Below are 23,076 nucleotides of genomic sequence, written 5' to 3'. Positions count from 1 at the left end.
CTTAGGATTGATCCAAAGAGAGAATGCTGAAATTTAATGATGAAGGTTGAAATTGGCTACTCGCTAGCGATGGCTAATGTAGAAACGTTGAGGAAAATTGAAGTCTACTCTAGTAATGAGTCTTTATCTTGTTCATGCTATAAGCAATTAGAGAAAATGAGAGAGAGAGAGAGAGAGAGAGAGAGAGAGAGAGAGATATGCAAGTCTAGAGGATTAAGAGAGACCCCCTCCCCCCCTACACACACACACACATACATGATGATTATTGAGTAGGCATTGGCAAGAACAAGATAATGACATGAGAAACACAACATTTTTCCCATAATTGAACAACATATAGATTGATCTTCGATTTGAGATATGAAACATCATCCCAAATCAAGGCACCATGATTGTGGGTGAAAAACCCCTTGTGGGGACAAGGGAAAAACCCACAATCTCCATATGTTGCTCGTTGCATTAAAAAACTACTATCTCAAACAATACATAGAGTCAAGTCACAAAAATAATTGTCCACCAATGGAAGTAACTATCTACTAGTTTTTCTCCTCAGGAGGAGGACCACAAACTTTCTTCTCTAAACACTTAGAGAAGACAAAGAAATCACCCTCTAACATTAGACAGTGACGGATGAAGCAAGCCCCAAGCCACCACACCCAGCAAAGATGTCTATAACATGGTCGTCCTCATATGTGAATGTTTCTAGCAGCCAACTGTGTCAAACATAATAATCAAAGTTTAACGACAAGAGATTGCATAGAACTATCAAGATGTGTGTCCTGATTCACAAAAGTTCATGGCTAGAAAGTTACCTGTAAAAAGTCTCAGTACGCTTTGCTCCCTCTCGAAGCAAATCTCCAACTAAACTTATGTAATCGTTACATGAATGAGGTGGAGACTCTGTGAGGTAGCTTCTTGAGGCCGGAAAGAACTCAGGAGAAATATCCTCCCCAGCCTTTCTACCATAATGAGGTGTAATGTTTTGAGCATTCTTACGATAAAATAGACCAAGAGTGAGATCCATTACCTATGAAAGGAGAGACCAAATACTTAAAGAGAAGAACTCTAAATTCATACGCAAAATTCACATAGAGAAAGCAACCTCACCTGCTCACCAGTCTCTGGGTGCAAGTATCCCCCATCACACACCAAAGTCCATGAGTGATGGAGATTCAAACTAAATCTATTAGCTTGCATGACAAGATCTCCCAAATGTTGCGCAAGAGACAAAGTTACCAAGAAACCCTCGTCTGCCAAGTGAACATCGGCAATTTCCATGACACCACTCGTCAAGGCAGTGGAAAAGTGATTCCACTCAGGAACAACTTTTACATTACCTACACACTCAAGTTAAAATGAAAAATTACATCATAACATATATGCATTCTATAACGAACACGAAGCCTCCCATATGACATAAAAAATGTTCACTTGTAGTGTAATTGTGAATACCATCAACTAACATGGACGTAAGGAAGTCTGCAAAGATCAACCTTGCCACATATTGGGAGATTTCCCCCTTTAAGGCATACTGGCGGCCATCATAGATTGGCGTTTTCTTGAACCACATTTCAATACTAACACAAACAAATGATTATGGTAAGAGTAGATTATGGTAATATAATTTTTTAGAGAAATATGTAAGTCTTATGTATGCCATGCTAGGTCATCAATTGCTTCCACATCCAATAACAAAGCATCCACACATGTAATAAAGTCCTCTCCTAAACATGAAAATGCAATTTTCAATTGCTTAGAATCTCAAAAAATGCTTAGAAAACCAAAGGACAAGTTAATGGTTAATGCAAGCAATAATTAATTAGAGTAATAAAAAGCAAATAAACAAGCAAAGAACGTCTACCTGTGGTACGTTTTGTTGGCATCCGCTCATATAGAGAACGACTCATAATAGTTTCAGAGAAGCAAGACTTTGATGCTAAGGTGGATGTTTTTGGTGGAAGAGAAATTGGAAAGCTCTCCTCCTCAACATCAGCATCTACATCATACATTGGGAGGGTTTTTCCATACTTTTTTTACCTTTTCTTGCACGTGAGGATGGCTTGGTGGATGGCTCAATGTATGTAGCTTGGGGTGAGATTACACCGTCATTAGAGATGGGACTCTCTTCCAAAAAACCTTTCCATACAAAAGTTCACCAAAAAAAGATCAACAAAATTCTATTTTAACCAAACTATAGTACTTCATACAAGAGATTGTAGTTCACTTACGAGCATGAATCTCTTGCTCTCTCTTTGGTATAACACCTAGGGGATACTCCAACCACCATGGACAATGAGAGCACTCCCAAGGTGTAATACCCTTTTCCAAGAGCGTTGACGAGAACATAGTATTCTCATCCTCTTTATCTAACCATTCTTGTACATCCTCCGGCATAGACTCTATCATCTTCAGCCGCATACAATTCAATAGCCATCTAAATGAAAAATCAATATAAAAATGAGACAATAAAATAAATCATTATGAAACGAAATTAGTATTCAAGAAATCCAATACCTGTACACAAGACGTTTGCTTGCATGCATCACTTCGGGTAAAGAGGCATAATCTGAAGCACTCTTCATGTTTGCCAAAACATGAGTATAAGCCAATGAAACATGTGTCTTCCTAGATGCCTTAAAAAAGACCTCAAATGTTTTTGGCAACAAAGGGCCCTCCACCTCAAACTTAGCAGTAATTATTGTAGCTTCACCAAACATTCCTTGCCAATAGGTCTCTTTCATCATGTAGGCTCTAAGTTTCTTATAGTCTGCAAAATGACCTCCCTTGGAGTCCTTAGCTTTGGTCAAAATCATCATGTGAGGAAGTTCTTTGCGTCTATTGAATTACAATCGTCGATCCAAAAATTAATGTACTAATTACAATGCACATCAAAACAACACATGAAAGTGTAAGATGAAATAAAACATGCCTCTCTAGTGTGATCTTTGCAGCGTACAAGCTGTATAATTTATCCCGAGTGATCCCTACCATTATTTTGTCATGCCAATCCTTGTCAAATAGCATAGTAAAAAACTCTTCACCATGTACATGATTTGCAATAGAAAGGTACTTATATCTGCTATCTCTCATTTTTTCTTCTTCCTTCTTTAAAGCTTCATTCATTTTTTTGAAATCCTCCCCAAGAAGACCTAAAGTTCTAAGCCTTCTCTTTTCATCAGCCAAAAAGGACTCCCATCTCCCCTTCAAAGCAAGACAATTATTTAACAATGTTTTTATGAGCCATTAGCAACACAACACAAACAAATCCATGTCTGCACATAGGCTTCCCACGTAGGAATTCAAGGTATATTTCAAACCATCACTCCATCCATAACTTGCCACCTTTGCAAAGGAATCCCACATGGGAATTCAAGGCATATTTCAAACCAAAATTCCATCCATAACTTGCCACATCTGCAAAGGCATCCCACGTGGGAATTTGGGACATTATACAAATCGTAACCCAATCCATAACTTGACACTTTTGAATAGACTTCCCACATGAAAAATAAAGGCTTATTTGAAAACATGGACTCATGCATAACTTGTAACCTTCAACTAAGGCACCTTCAAAGTAGTTGAAGACATACTCATTCTCAAAGTAGTTGCAATTTAATTTTTTTAAAGAAATGTACTTATTATCCCAAACAAGTTGGGCATGACATACCTTCCAAACAAGTTGAGAAATCAAAATGCATGGCGTTGAGTACGTGTTGGAATTAGGGTTGCAAAGAAACACACACAGCTTGGAGAAGACGAAGGAAGCTCAAGGCACACAATAGAGATTGTGTTACTTAGTGTGAAATGGAAAGATAGATAGCCCTAGAGTGATGGGCGTATATACAATGCACGGGGGAAAAAACCTCCTAAAGAGGGAAAAAATGCCCCGGCAGTCCTAGTGTGTTCACACACATCACTACCACATGTATATGGTAACAAATCCCCCCTGGAGTGATGCGGTGAACAAGAGCCGCCACAAGAGTAAAGGGAAGTGCCATGCCCTGAGGACATGATCAGTCCACAAAGGGGAGTAAGCCCAAAGCTTTGCGGAAAGCTTCAAGCTTCTCACAAGACAATGCCTTTGTGAAAAGATCTGCAAGGTTGTCCTATGTTGGCACATAAGCCAAGCTGATCTCTCATGCTGAGAGCCTCTCCTTGACATAGTGGTAATGTACCTCAGTGTGCTTTGTGCGAGCATGAAAAACTGGGTTCCTCGCAACTGCCAATGCGCTCTGACTGTCAGTGTAGATAGTGTTGGTAGTGTCCTGTCCAACACCCAAATCAGCCATACGGCGTCTGAGCCATACACACTCAACCATAGCTGTGAAGACTGCCTTGTACTCAGCCTCACAACTCGAAGTGGCCACAGTAGGTTGCTTCTTGCTCAACCATGATATACATGAACTACCAAGCATGAAACAAAAACCACTTGTGGACACTCGCGTGTCAAAATAACTAGCCCAATCTGAGTCCGAAAAAGCATGTAGTCTGGCGGCAATGATCCCCCCTTGGGATAAAACAAGGCAAGATGTAAAGTGCCACTAAGGTAGCGGAAAATCCTCTTGACAGCCTGCCAATGCTTAGACCCTAGGCTATGCATAAATCTGCTGACCTGTGAGATTGCAAACTGAATATCCAGCCTCGTGTTGCATACATAAATGAGGCATCCATTGGTAAAGAATGACATCTGCAAGATCACCAGCATCATGAAGACTCAATTTTAAACCCGTTTCCATGGAAGTGGCAATAGGTTTGCAATCCTCAAGTCCAAACTTACATAGCAATGTCTCTATGTAACTTTTCTGACACAAGGCAATACCACCATCACACTGCTTAAATTATATACCCAGGTAATAATGCAACAACCCCAAATCTTTCATCTTGAAAGTAGGTTCAAATCAGCCTTAAATTCAGCAATATGTCTCTCATTTGGTCCAGTGATCAGCAAATCATCTACATAAAGAACCACAATGAGAAGTACATCACCCTCACGCTTGACATACAATGTGCTTTCTATTGGACTGTTATTACGAAAGCCTTGTTTGACCAAATGAGTGTCAGCTTTCTCATACCAAGCACAAGGAGATTGCTTCAACCCATACAAAGCCTTCTTACATCTGCACACTTTGTCTTTTTGTCCTTTCTTGACAAAACCCTAGGCGCTGCATTACATAAACTTCCTCAAATATGTCACCATTCAAGAAAGTAGTAACGATGTCTGATTGATGTCCATCCCAACCAAAATGAGCTGCCAATGCACAGTAATCATACGACAAGTGGAAGCAAAAGTCTTTTCATAATCTATGCCTTTTTGTTGTGCATAACCCATTGCAACAAGGCGAGCCTTATGGCAATCGATCTCACCATTGGGCTTGTGTTTCAACTTGTAAACCCATTTCGTACCAATGGCCTTTTTGCCAGGAGGCAAATCACATAAAGTCCATGTGTCATTTTCTATAAGGGCATCATATTTTGATTGCATGGCAGCCATCCAATTTCTTGAATTTTGTGCTTCATCAAAAGACAGAGTTTCCTCAACATCATGTAAGCTAGACACAACCAAAGCATAACAATTTGATGCATAAGATGCATGATGGCGAGAGCGTGAACGAGTACGACTAGACAAAGGTGCATCCAATTTACTGTCACGCAAAGTGTGCACCAGCCATTTTGGCATATCTCTAGCCTGCTCATTTTCAGCCCTTGCCTCACCAAGTATATCATGTACATCTGCATTAGTAATAGGCTGATCTGTAACATTTTCAAAAACCTCCATAGGCTGTACATTTGCCTCATTGGAACTTACATTCGTATTTCCACCATTGAAAAAAGGCAACAAAGTGTCATAAATGTCCCGTGAGCTTACATTACTGTCTCTAGTACATGACAGCAAGGGCTGAACAGAATCTTCCACAAACACTACATCCCGTGAAACCAAAATACGCTTTGTTTGCGAATGATATAACCTGTAACCTTTGCTTTCAGCACTATAATCAACAAAAATACATTTGACAGCCTTATCATCCAATTTTCTGCGCTGTGTTTGTGGCACCAAAGCATATGCCAAACAACCAAAAACACGCATGTGCTCAATAGAAGGCTTTCTATCATGCCATGCTTCATATGGAGTAATAGACTGCAAAGCTTTCATAGGACACCTGGTAAGTACATAAGTGGCACACATGATGGCCTCAAGCCAAAAAGAATGCGGCAAAGCTTGACTTTTGACCATACATCGTGCCATTTCCGTCAGTGACCTATTCTTCCTCTCAGCAACACCATTTTGCTGAGGTGTATAAGGCATTGTACATTGGTGTTTTATCCACGACTAGCCAGAAATGCAGTAAATTCATGAGACATATACTCCCCCCCTCGATCAGAATGGAGGGTGCCCATAGTACATTTCGAGACATTTTCAGCCATAGCTAGAAATTGTTTGAAGCACATAAAAACTTCGGACTTTGCTTTAAGCGGAAACACCCATGCACGCCTGGAGTAATCATCAATGAAAGTCACGAAGTACAGGTAATTGCCCAAGGACGGAGTTTGCATTGGCCCACAAACATCACTATGCACAAGCTGCAACCTGCACGTGGCCCGAACTGAACCATCCTTTGGAAACTTAGAACGCTGCATCTTACCCAAAAGACAGCCTTCACAAACATGTTTGACAAGTGCTTCAAGAGGCGGCAAAAAAGCAACCATATCAGATTTCTGCAAACGCAGCAAACTAGTGAGGCGGTCTGGGGCGGGCAACAAGAAGAGCAACCTCTAGACACCCTTCAAGGCTCCCGTGCTGCTCAATGGGGCTGGGGCACAACACAACACAAACCAAAACAAAAAACCCACAGCCAAATCCCAACTACACAAGGGGCACCACCTAGTTTAAGAGCGAACTAGGACGCAAAAGAGGAGAATCGTTAGAGCAACCCACAAACAAGCAAGGAATTTACACTAACCCTAACACCAATGGAACACTCTCACACACTAAAACACGAGAGAGAGAGAGAGAGAGAGAGAGAGATGGTGTACAACTTAGCTTCAACTTTATATTTTGCACAAAAAGGAACTTAGAGCTTGCGGAATCAATTGACAAGATTTGGTTATAGCATCACTAGCACATTGTCTTAGGGTTATGGGAGCCCTGTCACCATCCACCCTCTTACAATGGTAGCCAAACAATAGCCAATGAATCACAAGCAACAAAACAACAACCTTCAATGAAACAAGTCACCTTATGAAGCTGAATGAGTTTGCCAAGCCAAATTGGAGGAGAAGCGTGAGCCTTTGGACATGAATTGCACCCAAAAATACCAATTCATTGATGTTGGGGTAGTGTGCGCTCCTTGCCGCACTGTCGAAGCAAGGGACTTGCCAATACACCGTATGCGAGCCACAAACGGCTCCAAGCACACAACAAGCTTAAACTAGCAAGCTCAAGAAAACAAAGGGTGTGTCACTCACCGCTCTACGCTCGCCTTCGTGGTGGATTCCTCGCCGCGATGAAGAAGAAGCTGCAGTCGTGCCGCGCTCAACCGCTTCGCCGCCGTCGTGCCTTCGTAATGCTCGATCGCACACACACTCTCCCTCTCTCTCTCTCTCTCACACACACACACACACAAGGAGGTGAAGAAGAAGAAGATGGAGATGGAGCAAGAGCACTCTTCAATTGCACAAATGAGAGAATGAGTAAAAATTAGGTTTAGTTGGCTTTTATAGGAGCTCACCCCATTCACACTTGGGCGCCCATGCTTAACCAACTAATCCCTTGAATGTCCAAGTTAAAGTGCGCCTCTCATCGGCGATCACTCTACCTTTCCCTATTGGTCCGACAAGCCCGGTACCTGACTCTACCAAATACATAATACGCGTCCATCGTAGGTGATGGGTGTCCGTGTGCCGTGAGGGTTAACATGCCCCCCTTCCTGATGTAGATTCCGTCCTCGGAAGCTATTGAGTTGAAGCTGGTTCGTCGAGGTGGAAGAGCATTTGAGATGAATGTCCTTAGCCTTCTTCAGTCACTGCAAAATCAAACAACATTGGCACAGTAATTGCATTCTCTTAAAAAGCATATGCAGTTTTAGGTAGACAAATTGATTAGTCAAAGAATTTCAAACAATTTGTTAGCAATGAACATTAAATTGCAATGTAATCAAATGCATAAACAGATGTAAAGGTAAAAAATTAAACAAGTCTGGGGTCGCTAATTTGACGGTCGAAAGGTACTAGAGATCGAATATTAATACCATGGGTAAGCTTCTTAATTTTCTGTGGTCAATTAAGTTGTTTAATCGCGAGAGCCAAGTATTCATGTTCAAGGGCTGACTAGAGGCTATATCTAGAAAACCTTGTAGTTAAGCTACCATAAAAGGAATTTCTCATGAAATCATCGCCTGACTGATTACTTTTTCTTTGACCCCCCAAGGTCTTTTCACATTGATTCAATTATGATGTGTGTGCTTATTTTGTATGCCTTGGGTTTTTTGCTTTTCAAGGAAAAGCGCCCACACTGGGAACCTCTAGGGCTCTAGTACCATAGGCGATACATGTGAGTGAAGTACCAAATCAAGCTGAGATTTCTCTTCCAGCTTAAAATTTTACATTGTGGCACTTTGATTTTTTGTTTGTTCATTTTCATCATTTTAATTTTGTAACTTTGGGGGGTCATATAACACTGTTACCCTCCCCAGGCTCATCACATTAGTAAACTCCCTTTATAATACTTACGCTAAAGGTCAATAGGGTTAAGCCCACTAGAAAGCCCTAGTACATTTCATACAATGCTGCCTAAATCGGATTAAGAACCTAAGTAACCATTGTTTATTAGGAAGGCATTCCCCATGGTATTAAGAGAAGATTTCTAATACCTAGCTTGGTCAAACTAGCTTAGTCGGACTGCTTGATTTTTAAACCTAGACAAGTGATTATGACAAAACATTACATTGAATTAAATGTTTGATACTAAGCCAATGCGCTGAATATTATGCTACCAATCACAATCAAAGCAGACAAACATGGATGCAAAAAAGATAAGGGCAATGCTAATGGACAAGAAACACCTGTTTGTGTTGATGGTCGCGCTTGATTTGAAGGTTCCATGAAGGTCCAAATACTATCAATAGCAACACGTTCCTGTACACACTAGGAAACAAAAGGAATACCTCCAGGAGGCACATTAGTGGGAAAAGAGAACTTTGCTAATCACTCAACTCTAAAACAAAAACACTCCTATCGTACTAATCTTACCTACCCTCCATCACTCAAGTGATGAGGATCAAAGGTGTTTTATGGCATAGGTTTCTGTTTCACTGTACCAAATGTGACATGTGTAGGTCTGAGTCAATGTTTTGACTTTAATGTGCATACTCGTTTGCTAATTGCTCTTGCTCTCTTTTTTTTTTTTGTGAGTATAAAGCTTTATATGTACATTCCCTAAGATTGGAATTGAGAGGTCAGGGAAAAAGGTTGAGAGGGAAACAAATGAATGATGACTGTCAGCAAACACTCCCCCCTTCCTTGGGTAGATCATACCGTTTGAAATGAGCTTGTCACCCTTTGAAACCAATTGTTCCAGTTGGTAATAGGTGAGGATTTTTGCCAGTAGTTTTCTATTACCCTAGGTGCCTCGTCAAGCTGCAAGGGTGGTAAGGTACTCTCCCAGGATTTTATTTGCAACGTTGTTGTAGGTGGTGAACTTACCCCGGAAGGTGCAAACTCTTTCGTGCTTGGATGGATATGTACAGTGGTAGGTGGAGGTTGTGTCGAAGCTTCTATTTGCGTATAGGAACTACATGAAGAGCAAGAAGCTTCATTTGATTTCCCTGTTCTTGAGCTAGGTGGGACAAATCGTTCTTTCTTTGGTACCCAAACTAGCTCTAGAACGGGTGTGTAACGTTCCATGATTTTTTCCTTTCCGCAATTTTCAATTTGTTTTGGAGCCACAGGATTGGGTTTACATGGGCCAGGTGACAGGTAAGAGTACACTTTACGTTTGGGCACCCAGATTTGATCATTTCCTTCATAGTATCCTTGGGCTTCCAATAGTCGTTTAGGAATCCAACGCAGCGTTTCTTTACATTTCTTGGAGTGAGTGGTACGGTTCTTACTAGGTTTCCGTTTTTTTGCATCAACCATGCTCACTACAGAGGTTTTAGGGACCCACTTGTATGTTTTCTCTGTTATATTAGGATGGTTCTTGTGTGTCTCAAGCTTTCTTTCAACTACATTAGTTGAATCTCTAGAGAGTTGGGCTATGGGGACGTATGGTTCAACCTCCTGGACATGCAATGTCTTGGGTTTTATTTCCTTGGGCAATATCTCAGGGACTATGGCTTGAGTGGTAGGGCTAAGAGTTGGTTTTTGCGTTGTAACACCCCCAGTCCCCCAATCAATAGTGCATTTGGTGGCTATCATCCACGTGCGGCCTAGGTTTATATTACCCTCCATAGTTCCAGTAGGCATGACCAAAAAGTCTTGAGCTACCACCCCATTGTCATAACTGACAGAAGTGTGCCAGATTCCAAAAACCGCAGTTTTTTTCTTGTTGACACCCTTGACTTGGATAATACTCTCAGATAGAGGTGGCTTCCCTAACTGACACCACACCCCATAGGATAGCAGATTGTATTTAGCACCCGTGTCCAATAAGGCGTTATATAGCACTTTTCCATAGGCACTATTTAACTCAATGGGGTATCGTAGAGGTGTGTCAGAGTCCAACCCATCCTCTTCGTGTGCTTCATTTGCATCAGGTTCCGAGAGAGTAGCTCTACCTAATGTTTCCATGAAACGGCTAAACATACTAGTACTAGGCTGTGGAGCTTCGGGAGGTGCATGGCCTTCTCTCTCAGTGTTTTGGGTAGGGTATGCTTCCATGATTTCTGAGTCGGAGGAGGAATCACTAGCGGCTATTTTAGGGTCTTGGGTGGTGCTACCTTGTGTCCCCGCTGAGGGTCTAGATCCTATCGTGGATGGGTAATGGGTATCCGTATGAACAGAGGCACCCTCAATATGCTCGGGTTCTAGCACCCGCCCAGAGCGTAAGTGCATGTGCTTTTGATACCCTAAGGTGTCAAAAAGCTGCTCTAGGAGGCCTTGTGACTAGTTTTTAGCGTGTTTTTTGATTGTTTTTTTGCTAGATTTTTTAGAGCGTGTCGTGGAATGGGCCGTGTGATAGCTCAAAACAAGCGTATCGGTCAGAGGGTCGTGCCGTGCTTTACAGCCCTCCGTTTGGTCACTCTATGCCCTCGGAATCCCTAAAACTGTCAATTTCCAGTAGGGAACTAGGCCCAAACTAGAAAGTCTAAGGGTGCAAGTGGGAAGAGAAAGGAGGAGAGTGGAGGACTTGTCCCACATGCTCTCATTCTCTCTTGAGGGAGTAGGGTATATATATAAGAGTGAGTCTAGTATATATCATAGGACTGAGGACTGAAGCCTGGGCCTGGGCTTGGGCTTGGGCTTGGGAAAATGATCCCGATCCCGATCTATCTTTTATACAAACCAACCCGTCCGTTTTAAGAGTCACGTTTTTTATTTTCTAAAAATTTAGCCGCTCGCTCGCGTTTTTAATTTCCGAAATTATTTTTTTTTCATTTTTTTTATTTTTTTAAATTTTTTTTTTCCAAAATTATTTTTTTTTTGGGGAGAAAAAATAAAAAACTTTTTTTTTTTTTTTGTGCAGAAATGCAAAAATTGAAAACGCAGGTATGCAAAAAGTACAAAAACGCAGAAATTGCAGAAAATTACAGAAATTGTAGAAAATTGCAGAAAATTACAGAAATTGCAGGAAAAAATGCAGAAATTGCAGAAAATGCAGAAATTGCAGAAAATTAAAAATACGCAGAAATGCAGAAAATTGCAGAAATTGAAAACGCCGAACTTGAAAATGCAGAAATTGCGGAAATTGAAAAAACGCAAACAATAGCAGAAATTGGAACTTGACAGCAATTGCAGAAAACGCAAAAAACAGAAATCTCCACACACTCCTTCCCTGCCTTTCCTATGATAGAAATTGCACCACAAGGAAGCGTAAAGTGCTAACCGAGCTTAGTGTAGGGCATATCCCCGACAACGGCGCCAAAAATGTGCGCTCCTTGCCGCACTGTCGAAGCAAGGGACTTGCCAATACACCGTATGCGAGCCACAAACGGCTCCAAGCACACAACAAGCCTAAACTAGCAAGCTCAAGAAAACAAAGGGTGTGTCCCTCACCGCTCTACGCTCGCCTTCGTGGTGGATTCCTCGCCGCGATGAAGAAGAAGCTGCAGTCGTGCCGCGCTCAACCGCTTCGCCGCCGTCGTGCCTTCGTAATGCTCGATCGCACACACACTCTCCCTCTCTCTCTCTCTCTCTCTCACACACACACACACACAAGGAGGTGAAGAAGAAGAAGATGGAGATGGAGCAAGAGCACTCTTCAATTGCACAAATGAGAGAATGAGTAAAAATTAGGTTTAGTTGGCTTTTATAGGAGCTCACCCCATTCAAACTTGGGCGCCCATGCTTAACCAACTAATCCCTTGAATGTCCAAGTTAAAGTGCGTCTCTCATCGGCGATCACTCTACCTTTCCCTATTGGTCCGACAAGCCCGGTACCTGACTCTACCAAATACATAATACGCGTCCATCGTAGGTGATGGGTGTCCGTGTGCCGTGAGGGTTAACAGGTAGATACAACAATGGTAGAAAGAATATCTTCTACTCGCACTCACTCAAACTAGCTCAAGCTTTTCTATGCACCAAGGTGATGGTGTATAGAAAGCTTACTCTCTCTTTACAACCAAGATAGAAGTGGCGTGTGGTACGCTCAATTTAGTGTGCAATGGTATAGTGATATCTTTTACAAGGAGGAATGGGTTCTATTTATAGGTTTTAGAATCCTTGATTAGGATTAAGCCTAATCAATTTTATTAGGAAAGATCAAGGATTATGAATTTTTATGAATTTCAAATGAGAATGGGGTCTCTCTTTTCTCTTGAGTCACATGGATGTGGGCTCAAGTAAGAGAATTATTGATGTGGTGAAAGGAGAGAAACTTCCATGGGAGTGAGTGAATTTGGTTTACTTGTGCGGTTGCCTACTCCATATGTTGATAGTGTGGGTGCATTTTTACAAGAGAAGTTAGTTGTTAGTGGTAATAATCACTAGAATTGTTAGTGATACATTTACAATGGGTAGGATGAGTTGATTTGATGAAGGAAGAGGGGTGAATTAAAAGAAAATCATTGAGATGGTGAAGCTTTGAAGAAGCTTGAACTCACCCTTGTGTAGATTGTGGAAAAAATGACCGTTGGTCTTCTTCTTCTTCTCCGCTTCTTTACGCCGCCGCCACGGTTGACCACCACGATGAAAAGAGGATTTGTTGATGAAAAATCCTCAATTTGTAGAAGTTATCATGGTTAAGATGCTGAATTTTAGATATTTTTAGGAGAGGTAAATGAAATTGTAACATAGAAGCAATAGAGAGAGACATGGAGAGGGTGTATGTATGTAGAGGTTCATAAAAGAACTATAGGGATGAGAGAGAAGGGTAATGATGAAGAGGGTGGGAGAAGCCATGGAAATTGCAGGTTTGAGTGAGGGAAGGAGAGGGAGGGATGTGTAAGAGTGAGTAGGTGTGTGGAAGGGTGAGAGAAGACTAAGGGCTACTTGTGAGAAAAGTGGGCAGACTGGGGTCCACTCAAAAAATCATAGCTCACCGCTGGTAGCTCCAAAAATCATGAAAACTTTTGAGGTGATTATTCAGAGTGTGGGCTACATTTTCTATTTTGACCACTACTCCAAATTCGGAGTGGAGATAGGTACCAAAATTCTCACCAAAAAGCCTGTTGTTTATGCCTGCAAAAGTCTTTTAGTGGCCCCCTCCTTTGTTGAATTTGTACAATGCATCCAAGAGTGAGCCCCTCCTTTGTCATATTATAATACAAAGCATCCAAGTTGCCCTTGACCCATGCATGGAGGAGGATTATTGGTGAATAAAGAAATATATACATGGTGGGACTAGTGTATGGACTATTCATGGACTTTAGCTCAATGAGCACATGGTGTTAGAATAATGAGTAAAAATAATAATAAAAATATGGAGGAGTTATGGATATGGAAAGATATTGGAATCATATGATATGGTCCCTCCTTGAATTATTTTGGGTGAAAGAGGAAAAGGTATGCAAGTAAATAATATAATAAAAGTAACCAATGAGTAGAAATCAATTTTTTGTTTTCACGAGGGTGAGGGTGAAAATGTGGGAGTGATTTGTATAAAGGAAAAATATGAGGTTAGAGTATGTACATATTGGCAAAAAATATAATTATGGTGTAAGAGAATGAAAGAAGGTGTACATAGGTTTAATAAAACACACACCTAAGTAGAAATATTTAAATAAAATACCAAAATAATTATAAAAAATCCCTATATTTAGGCCATATATACAATGAAATATTTACACACAAAGAGGCCATAATATACTTTTATTTTTTATTTTTTTTTGCTCAACTAGCCCAGTGACTAGCTAGCTGAGGGTTTTTAAGAAGATATGGGAAAAGCCCCCTAACTCACACACGCCTATGTACAGTGAAATGGTAGGGATAGCCATAGCGTTTGGGTGAATTTGGTAGGGTGGAGTAACTTACTATGGAAATTATGGAGAGCCGAAAAACGGCTATCATTAGCCCTCCCCTTAGATAATTGTACATTCATGTACCATTTATCCGATCATACAACATGTATATTATGTAACGTTTGTCTTTGTCTGCTCTTATCTTTGAAGAACCTTTGTTGTATGATTAAAAAACCTTGTGTGATATGGAAGGTTCTCCGAACCAATAGCAAGATGAAATGAAGTGACGGAGTAAACCTCCTCCATTGAGAAAGTTTCCATAAGCACCCCCCAGGATCAAAGATCTTGAAATATCTTTCCCAAAGCGAGATGTATGGTATGGAATCACTTACTGATTTCGGTTGAAGAAACTTGTAGATTTTAGTGTTGTCCATCATTGCATCTATCACTATGAATGTGATATAAAAGATTGGTTGCTCTTCCTCCTGTGTAAAGTTGATGTATCTGCTACGATCTTCAAGAGCTTGTATGAGAAAATTCTTGAACTGTAGCTCTAAAATTCATTCAACCTGGGTAGGCTCATCAACAAGTAAAAAATTCTATGACCTTCATGATTTAGGAAATCTTGATCCATGCTTCCAGCTGCTATTGGAAGATATTGTAAATAGTTTACCACATAAGTAGATAATAGACAAAGGTTTCTATTGCTTCCAATACATTGGAAGAGAATAGATTTTGGTACTGATTGATGAAATATCCACATGTAGCAATCAACAAGTTTTTCATCTATGATGAAGACCAGAAGCATCACAATGTGCGACCTCCATACACCAAAGAACCAAATGAAGAAGATTTGGAAACATCCGTTTATCACCAAGTATTCATGTCCTCTTTCGCTTAAGAAGGTATGGTGTCCCCGATGAAAGGTATATGTGAAGAGAGGATAAGTTGACCTTGAAGAGGTGAAATCCAATATGAAGATGATTGGGGCTTCAAAAGCTTGGATTTCCTTGCTAAGAGATTGTCCCATGAATGAAGAGCCACCCACTAAAACACCATTGGAGAGAATGATACCCTTCTGATAGTTTCCTTTTATGATTTTATCTTTTACTACTCTCCCATGTTCTTCATCCCCTTATAAGCCCCCCCTTTGGCAAGGTTGTAACTCCTCACATCGTACCACTTCAAAGGTTGATGGAATACTGTTTGATTTTGTGAAACATTTGGCTTCTTGCATGATAGGTTCCTCCATGCTTAACATACATGGGTCATACCAATGCTTTTCAACATCCTCAAACACTTCTTCAAGATTATCCTCACATGGATTCAACTCACACTCTTCTACTTTGTTTTGGAGTTGGCATTCCATGTACACAATCATCTCTTTATGATCAATGTGGTCTATGATCTCTCCACCTATGATTTCATCTTCTTCTTCACTCTCTTCTTTTAGACAAGATACACTCTCAGAACATTCCATAAGATCAAGGTTACCTTCAAGGTCTTCATTCTCCATAGAGTCATGTTGCACAAAAGCTTCGTGTGCTCGGACTAGAAATTGATCCTCCGCCAAAAGGTTGGATGTATCCATTATTGAAACATCAATGCCATTTGAGATATCTTGTGTCGATTTTTGCATGCTTGTGATAAAGGTAGAAGAAAGAGATTCCACATTTGAATCTTGGCCACACACTTTAGCACTTGAATAATCAGTTGGCATGTAAGTAACTTCTTCAACATTTGTCGGAGTAGAAGGAGACAAGTATGGCAAAGGAGATGACTCCTTGATAGAAACACTTTCATGATGGTTGGTTCTTCCAGCATGATGGAAACCATTTTTGATGTAGAAGTACTTGTGAAACTTCCTTCGGGCAATAGTGACCGCTTCTTCAAAGGTAGAGGGTCCACTACAAGTAACCTTAGTCTTTAGGAAAGGAGACAAACCCGAAATAAATTGATCCATTTTTACATAATCTAGAAATGTAGAACTAAATCCACATCCTTCCCATTGACGAGAAAAAATATCCTCATAAGCATGGTAGTCTTCACCATGTTGTTGAAGTCTCCGTAGTGAAGCCCATGCTTTCTCCGTTGTTGGAACCTTAGAGAATCTGGCCTTCAAAGCTTTGGAAATTTGGGTATATCCATCTTCAATCTGAGAAGACATACTCCAAAACCATTTCTCAGCGTTGCCTCTAAGGCATAGCAATAGAAAATCCCCTTTTTCAATGTCATCCCTTTTACCAAGGATATGACAAACCATTCTAAAATCAGCAAGAAAATCATCAACATCTTCTTCTGGATTTCCGAAGAAGATTGGGATATCATCAAAGGTATAGCGTGTCATAGTCTCTCAAGCTAGAACCACACAAAGATTAGTTCCAAACAATCATCAACTAACTACACAAAGTTTTGAAAGGTCTTTCAACATGAATTCTAGACTTTTATGTGAAAATGTTTTTTTCCTTTCTTATGTTATGCATAATCCAAACCATATTCTAGATCAATTTTTGTTTCCTTGAAATTAAACTCGGTCATACATGTTTTCATGATTCATAAAATCTACTTGATTATGCTGAAATTCAAGCATTCATGCAATACAACAACACTAAGCACACAATCGCTCCTCAGTGGGGGCACCAAAATTGAGGCGGTCCGGGGCGGGCAACAAGAAGAGCAACCTCTAGACACCCTTCAAGGCTCCCGTGCTGCTCAATGGGGCTGGGGCACAACACAACACAAACCAAAACAAAAAACCCACAGCCAAATCCCAACTACACAAGGGGCACCACCTAGTTTAAGAGCGAACTAGGACGCAAAAGAGGAGAATCGTTAGAGCAACCCACAAACAAGCAAGGAATTTACACTAACCCTAACACCAATGGAACACTCTCACACACTAAAACACGAGAGAGAGAGAGAGAGAGAGAGAGAGAGAGAGAGAGAGAGAGAGAGAGAGAGAGAGAGAGAGAGAGAGAGAGATGGTGTACAACTTAGCTTCAACTTTATATTTTGCACAAAAAGGAACTTAGAGCTTGCGGAATCAATTGACAAGATTTGGTTATAGCATCACTAGCACATTGTCTTAGGGTTATGGGAGCCCTATCACCATCCACCCTCTTACAATGGTAGCCAAACAATAGCCAATGAATCACAAGCAACAAAACAACAACCTTCAATGAAACAAGTCACCTTATGAAGCTGAATGAGTTTGCCAAGCCAAATTGGAGGAGAAGCGTGAGCCTTTGGACATGAATTGCACCCAAAAATACCAATTCATTGATGTTGGGGCAGATACAACAATGGTAGGAAGAATATCTTCTACTCGCACTCACTCAAACTAGCTCAAGCTTTTCTATGCACCAAGGTGATGGTGTATAGAAAGCTTACTCTCTCTTTACAACCAAGATAGAACTGGCGTGTGGTACGCTCAATCTAGTGTGCAATGGTATAGTGATATCTTTTACAAGGAGGAATGGGTTCTATTTATAGGTTTTAGAATCCTTGATTAGGATTAAGCCTAATCAATTTTATTAGGAAAGATCAAGGATTATGAATTTTTATGAATTTCAAATGAGAATGGGGTCTCTCTTTTCTCTTGAGTCACATGGATGTGGGCTCAAGTAAGAGAATTATTGATGTGGTGAAAGGAGAGAAACTTCCATGGGAGTGAGTGAATTTGGTTTACTTGTGCGGTTGCCTACTCCATATGTTGATAGTGTGGGTGCATTTTTACAAGAGAAGTTAGTTGTTAGTGGTAATAATCACTAGAATTGTTAGTGATACATTTACAATGGGTAGGATGAGTTGATTTGATGAAGAAAGAGGGGTGAATTAAAAGAGAATCATTGAGATGGTGAAGCTTTGAACAAGCTTGAACTCACCCTTGTGTAGATTGTGGAAAAAATGACCGTTGGTCTTCTTCTTCTTCTTCGCTTCTTTACGCCGCCGCCACGGTTGACCACCACGATGAAAAGAGGATTTGTTGATGAAAAATCCTCAATTTGCAGAAGTTATCATGGTTAAGATGCTGAATTTTAGATATTTTTAGGAGAGGTAAATGAAATTGTAACATAGAAGCAATAGAGAGAGACATGGAGAGGGTGTATGTATGTAGAGGTTCATAAAAGAACTATAGGGATGAGAGAGAAGGTTTGAGTGAGGGAAGGAGAGGGAGGGATGTGTAAGAGTGAGTAGGTGTGTGGAAGGGTGAGAGAAGACTAAGGGCTACTTGTGAGAAAAGTGGGCAGACTGGGGTCCACTCAAAAAATCATAGCTCACCGCTGGTAGCTCCAAAAATCATGAAAACTTTTGAGGTGATTACTCAGAGTGTGGGCTACATTTTCTATTTTGACCACTACTCCAAATTCGGAGTGGAGATAGGTACCAAAATTCTCACCAAAAAGCCTGTTGTTTATGCCTGCAAAAGTCTTTTAGTGGCCCCCTCCTTTGTTGAATTTGTACAATGCATCCAAGAGTGAGCCCCTCCTTTGTCATATTATAATATAAAGCATCCAAGTTTCCCTTGATCCATGCATGGAGGAGGATTATTGGTGAATAAAGAAATATATACATGGTGGGACTAGTGTATGGACTATTCATGGACTTTAGCTCAATGAGCACATGGTGTTAGAATAATGAGTAAAAATAATAATAAAAATATGGAGGAGTTATGGATATGGAAAGATATTGGAATCATATGATATGGTCCCTCCTTGAATTATTTTGGGTGAAAGAGGAAAAGGTATGCAAGTAAATAATATAATAAAGGTAACCAATGAGTAGAAATCAATTTTTTGTTTTCACGAGGGTGAGGGTGAAAATGTGGGAGTGATTTGTATAAAGGAAAAATATGAGGTTAGAGTATGTACATATTGGCAAAAAATATAATTATGGTGTAAGAGAATGAAAGAAGGTGTACATAGGTTTAATAAAACACACACCTAAGTAGAAATATTTAAATAAAATACCAAAATAATTATAAAAAATCCCTATATTTAGGCCATATATACAATGAAATATTTACACACAAAGAGGCCATAATATACTTTTATTTTTTATTTTTTTTGGCTCAACTAGCCCAGTGACTAGCTAGCTGAGGGTTTTTAAGAAGATATGGGAAAAGCCCCCTAACTCACACACGCCTATGTACAGTGAAATGGTAGGGATAGCCATAGCGTTTGGGTGAATTTGGTAGGGTGGAGTAACTTACTATGGCAATTATGGAGAGCCGAAAAACGGCTATCACTAGCAAAATTCACATGGCCAAAACGTGCATGCCAAAGTTTTGCATCTGAAATAGCCCTTGAATCTGCAACAACATTTGCAAAATTTTTTCCACACTTTTCATACAAAGTGAGCTTATACAGCCCACGTCACAAAAGTCCGGATGCAATAATTTCATCACCAAAATTGAGATCATGACCTGTACATCTGTCACTCCACAAATTTGACTACAATTCCAAGTCTAGCAAGTGCGGATACAGAAAAGAGATTCTTCTTGATCCAAGGTACATAAAGTGCATCAACAAGTGTGAAAGAACTGCCATTAGTAGTAGTAAGCACAATCTTTCCAACTCCCTGAACTGGATAAGAGTCATTGTTGGCACAAGTGACAGAATTCCCATGAGGGACAGACTCGAGAGAGGTAAACAATTCACGATGTGAGGTAATGTGCTTTGTAGCACCACTGTCAAAATACCACACATGTGAATCTGCAGCAACTGACAAGCATGCATCATGGACAACAGGATTGTAAGTGCACTCTGAGCTAAAAGCCCATTCTGCATCGACATCAGCAACACAGTCTCCTTTCACAAAAGACTCAACAATGGCTACATTTGTAGTGGACCAGCATTTGCAGTGGAACCACCCTCTTTCTTCTTAGCCTCTTTGACCTTCAACCTAGGACACGACTTGATCAAGTGATCATTAGCTTTACAATAATGACAATGCATCTTCTTTTGGCCCTTATCACCCAGAATTGCCAGACGAAGTGCTGCCAGCAGAAGCATTGAGAACAAAAGTTTTGCCACTCGCAGCAGAACCATAAGAAGTGGCTGCATTGCTGTTACCACCCTTTCTTTGAGAAGCAATAAAAGCCTGTTCAACTGCACGTTGTCTAGTCCTATTTGTTTTGGAAAGTGACTCTTGCAACAGCAATGTGCATAATGCATCAAACTTGACAACTTCTGGATTTCCTTGGGTCATAAGTCTCCAAGTACTAGCAAAAGTCTGGTAAGAATCTGGTAAGGCATCAAAAGTCTGGTAAGAATCTCGTAAGGCATCAAAAATAGTTTGCACAAGGGAACTGTCTGAAATGACTTCACCTGCAGAAATAAGTTGCTCATTGATATCCTTGAAACTAGCAAGGAAAGTGTCCATATCATCTTCCTCATGCATAATCTTCGACTCCAGCTCTTTACACAGCAAAGCAATTTTAGCCTCATTGCGGCTTGCATAAAGACCAACCAAAATATTCCAAGCATGTTTTGCAGATTTGCTGAACGAATGTGAGGAACAATGGTGCGCTTCACAAACAACGCAATCAATGCATGAGCTTGTGTATCCTTTACATCCCAACGAGATTGTTCTGCCGTAGACAAAACAAATCTAATAGCAGAAATCCTTGCAGCAAGACCTGCAACATCCTCAACATCGCCTACATCCTCAGAACTAGGACGTACATCAATGCCCTGCACAATGTTCCAAACGCCCTTTGACACAAGAATATGTTGCATCATATAAGCCCACATAGGGTAGTTGTCCCCATCCAACCTGTCCTCAACAACAAACATCTTGAACACATCTGTGTTGTTGTTAGCCATGGTAAATGTTGCACCTGATGTGAAAACCGCCCGAAAATAGGAGAAATGGAGCGGGAACAACACATGCTATATAGCACAAACCGTAGAAGATTGTAAGGCACCTGTTATGCAGAAATTGGCACTCACAGAAATTTTGCACAAAATGACGAAATTGCCTGTGCAGACCTGTCTGTAGTGGAAACGGAGGCTGAAATGAGCCCGAACCAAAAATCTGAGCAAACTGAGCTCTATGAGCTTGCTCGAAATATTTTTTGACCTACGAACGGTTGCCAAACTTCACTGTAATCGGAGAAAGTGAGCAGGCGTGTGCTAGAGCAGCTGGCGACTAAGCCTGGGAGGATGTAACCTGCTCTGATACCAATTGTTGGAATTAGGGTTGCAGAGAAACGCACACAGCTTGGAGAAGATGAAGGAAGCTCAAGGCACACAATAGAGAGTGTGTTACTTAGTGTGCAATGGAAAGATAGATAGCTCTAGAGTGATGGGCGTGTATACAATGCATGGGGGGAAAAACCTCCTAAAGAGGGAAAAAATGCCCCGGCGGTCCTAGTGTGTTCACACACATCACTACCACATGTATATGGTAACAGTACCATGGCACAATCCCTTGGTTATGTCTACCAAACTTCTGAAACATAAATACTTCATGTGCCAAGTTGGGTGGAGCTGTAGCCCGGGAAATTCTAAAAGCAAGAGTTGACGGATAAGAAAATGAAAAAGCACATTACAACCAGAGAATTGAACAACAATCATCCATATAATTCTTACTCGTTTGTTGTATCAAGACTCAAAATCAACGCTGCTTCCTTCTTTTTATCTATCTTAATAAATTCACAACGAACTTGCACATGATATTTTTCATCCTCAGAGTGCTCTACAAAAGAAACATCATCCAAAATAAATTTTCAAGTGCAACAATGTATATTTAAACTCAAACACAAGAGAAAAGAAGCACTTGCCTTCTTCAATTCGTCGCATCCAAGTTTTTAACCTTGGTTACCATCCCACAAAAAAAACAGTTTGCCTTGAAGATCTACCCAATCACCCACAAGATTCTTTTGAAATTCTGCATTGAGTCTTTGCCATATTGGATCCCAGTTCTCAATCGTATCTTCTGTCAAATTTTTTGTTTCTCCATGTCGTACTTTAAGTGAAACAATAAAAGAACCCATTGAAGAGACATAGCCAACCCTAGCAAACGTGGATGTCAACCAAGGTGCATCTGAAATTGCACATCGAACAAAATCTGTAGCTATTAATGTACATAAGGGAACAAAAGGGGGCTCTAACTTCTTTTTATATATGAAATTGACTTATGACTTCATTCATCAACCCTAGAGACACATTCTTCCCAAAAACCCTGTCATGATTTGAAAAGCCATCTTCTTCATCTTGGTTATTGGTCTCTGTGTGAGTAGTCTGTGGGGTGGGAGCAAAAGATGGACCAATAGTATTTGGAGTGATAGTAGTGCTATTAGAAGCTCCATCTATAGACCTTTCCAAGGACCACGCTTCATCATCAACATACACACATTGATTTCTTCTTTTCACAGACTTCTTTGGCAGACTCATTGGTAGAACCCTTGAGGAACCATCCTCAAGTGTAACTTGCCTTCCTTGAACAGTCCCAGACCGTAGAGTCATACCCCTGAACAATTCGCTTGTGGTTTTTTCATGGAGCATTTAGGAGCCAT

General features: G+C 40.5%; 1 pseudogene; it reads right to left on the bottom strand.

Annotated features, from left to right (window-relative positions):
- Positions 1–253: 253 nt before the first annotated feature.
- On the bottom strand, positions 254–23,076 carry LOC147424194 (uncharacterized; annotated as a pseudogene).

This window comes from Adiantum capillus-veneris, chromosome 26 (assembly GCF_014529385.1).
Source record: "Adiantum capillus-veneris isolate H3 chromosome 26, ASM1452938v2, whole genome shotgun sequence".
Lineage (NCBI taxonomy): Eukaryota > Viridiplantae > Streptophyta > Polypodiopsida > Polypodiales > Pteridaceae > Adiantum > Adiantum capillus-veneris.
The sequence above is the reverse complement of the archived record's forward strand: the minus strand, read 5'-3'. Positions and strand labels throughout refer to the sequence as shown.